Here is a 3,143-nt window from a genome sequence, read left to right on the forward strand (position 1 = left end):
CTATGACTTTCAAAATTGACCAAAGGTTTTTGAAAGGAAACTTTTCTAAGAAGAAAAGAGTATAAACACGAGTGCAAAAGGAGGATCCACTAGAGAGAACAGACATTTCAAAAGGCCTATAGACCTTGCAGTGTCTTTTCTCAATGTTTTGTCCCTTTTCCTTCACTTAATTCACTTGACCTTAGTGGGTCTCTGTACTGTTGTTATCAGACACTCTGTGCCCAACAACTATCATTCACCCATAATCTAAAGTCTAGCTACAGTAACACCATGCTAAAAACCATGTCAGAATCATTTAGTATACCTCTAATAAAATATTGATTAAACTGTAATTTAAGAAATATATTTTAAGGATATTTAGCTAGATTTACTGGACAATAATACAGACAACACACATTTTTTGTTTTGCTTTGTTTTGTTTTGCAGTGAAGACCAATTTCAGCCAGCATGAATGTCTATTGCTAGTTAGGCTAATCAGAAAGCAATGTTTTATTATTATTATTATTATTTATTTTTTTAGCCCTGTAGGCAATTATATAAAAATAATTACAATTATTAAAACAGAATGGATATGAAAAATCATGGTAATCATTCTGTACATATTATTTGAAATAGAAATATTTTGTACATTCTGTGGTAATCACTATTATTAAGTGACGGAAACATTAGCCCCTCCTATAGATTTTGGTAGATGTTTCTCATGCCTTATCCCACGTTCTTCCAAATGTTCTTACACCCATTCCTCAAACAATGAATCATGGCAAAGTGTATTATTATTATTATTGTTGTTGTTGTTCAAATATTCATATTTTAAAAATAAATAGTTATCAAAATTCCTTAGAATCATCATAAATCTATGTGAAAACTATAAGTGTGAAAACCTTTGAATTGAATTACATTTATTAAATAATGTATTAATTTATTTACTTTTAAACATGACCATGGTTTAAATATGGTTAGCTGTGGAACAAGCAAGACTCAGTTTACATTTATGTAATTAGTTTGCATATACATTTTTATTCATGGTTTGTCAATGATAAATGTATAAACCTGGTTACTGTGCATTTAAAACACAGTTTATTGCATTTATGTATAACTGGCAAATATGCATCACAACATGTTTATTAGCTTAAGTTAAAACAGTGTAATCCAAATCAATGGAAATTTTATATGAAATTAAAATACATAAATCTTAAATATAGGCCTAAGTTTAATTTTTTGGGATGGATAGGTTCCATAAATTAACACACAATTAGCACTCATACACCGTGTCCTAACCAGGCGTGATGTGACAAGACTCCTGTGACAAGAAACTGAACGTGAAAATGGTGCGTGACGCAACACAACCAAGCACAAAACAGCCAATTAGAGGCGTTATCTCTGTTTCACATGCACAACACACTGGGCAAAGACCGTAAAACTACATTCAGTATCTTGTATTTTCATGACTATTTTCGGACAGCATGCTTTTAATGGATAACCTTTAATTTACCTTATAATCTCTGATTTCTTTTACAATCAGTCTCTCCTTGTCCAAGTTTGATGTTTAATATACGTGAATCAGAGATTTCAGTGTGTACAAATAAAGCAACCAAGCGACTGACAAAATGTAGTGTCGCTCGTTACTTGTAGCGGAGACCAAAACTCTGATTTAACAGAAAAGAGACACCTCACTTGTGGCTTCCCTTACGAAAAAGAAGTTTATTCAAGTGTGCTATTAGTAGACTTCTTTTAAACTAAAAAATAGGAAAGTATACTTTCAGTTTATTTTTTGCGTACTTCTCAGACATGGGCTTTCTGTACTTCTCAGGAATATACTTAAAATGACATTTAAGTATACTTGACTTATACTTAGAAAAAGTCTAAATATATTTGAGCTATACTTGTGCTCCGAGAACCTTTTCATTGTTATACGGTAGGGGGCGCTATTACACATCTTCTGTACAGAATTTCCCCCCCCAAAAAAACACAGGTGAAGAAGAAACCGAAACAACACATGCTTCCACATGTATTCTAACACGATCATCAGACATAAAACAGCATCAAAACTGTGTAACGTTATGGAATAAAATGTCGACCCATTAAGAGGTAATAATGATTGTCGAGCTTTGGGGTGTTGATCGACTCCATCTACGTTTTGATTATCATTCTAAATCCAATTAATAGCCATTTTTGAGCTTTTTGTTCAAAATCTTGTTAATTTCTTTATTTTTTATTCTTTTTTTTTTTTATAAAACTTACCCACATTCAAGTGTTTAAAAAAAGAATGCATGAAGCTAGAATAAAATGTTTTTGTTTACAAGCAGATACCCTGTTCTTTTGATGTTTTGTATGTTCAGATATTCATGTAACAAAATATATACAAATTAATACCTAAATAGGGACGTAGTAGTATACTTAAAGTATGATGTAAAGTTCACTTAAAGAAAACTTACAGGAGTACTTGCAATATAAAACTACTAAACTAGTAGTTTACTGAGACTATACTTCAAAGTGTACTAAAAATGCTACAAGTATTTAATTAGTAAACTATCAGTATACCTATAAGTTCACTTTTAGTATAGTTGCAGTACAAACTAAAAACATAGATGTAAACTAGTTGTGTACTCAAAGTTTTTTACTGTTATACTAACAGTATACTTAAAAGTATACTTTCATATACTAGAAAGTGGGCCAATTTAGTCCCAAGGAGTATTGAAATAGTACACTTACAAGTATACTACTAGTAAACTGATATTTGTATACTTACTACATGAAGTATACTTAAAAATATACTTGAACTTAAGTATACTTACTAAAATAAACTTGAAGTATACTACTTTTTGGTAAGGGAAAGGATGTGTGCTTCATTCCAGTCCAAAAGATCTTAGTGAAGCTGACTGAGCCATCACCTCCGAGGCGTGCGAGCAGCACTAGAGATATTTTTCACCTCTCAGCTGAGGTGATGGACTATATAGAAAGGGAGCACGATCAGTTTCTGATGTTTCAGTAGTCATCGGATACAGATAAAAGCAGCATGATATCAAAGTGTATGAGAACGTAAATTTCCACATCTAACAACATTTGTGTTGTTATGCACAATGTAGAATATACACTGCATTGTATGAATCTTTTCCATCCAATTTTTTAAAAAGTGTAAAATT

The 3,143-nt window shown here is 31.6% G+C and overlaps 1 protein-coding gene across 1 annotated transcript in view; it reads right to left on the reverse strand.

Annotated features, from left to right (window-relative positions):
* The window catches only part of LOC107726989 (neural cell adhesion molecule L1-like protein), a 62,296-nt gene that overhangs the window by 35,356 nt on the left and 23,797 nt on the right, over positions 1-3,143 (reverse strand). The gene's annotated exons all lie outside the window — the stretch shown is intronic.

This window comes from Sinocyclocheilus rhinocerous, unplaced genomic scaffold (genome assembly GCF_001515625.1).
Source record: "Sinocyclocheilus rhinocerous isolate Xijiao unplaced genomic scaffold, SAMN03320098_v1.1 scaffold666, whole genome shotgun sequence".
Lineage (NCBI taxonomy): Eukaryota > Metazoa > Chordata > Actinopteri > Cypriniformes > Cyprinidae > Sinocyclocheilus > Sinocyclocheilus rhinocerous.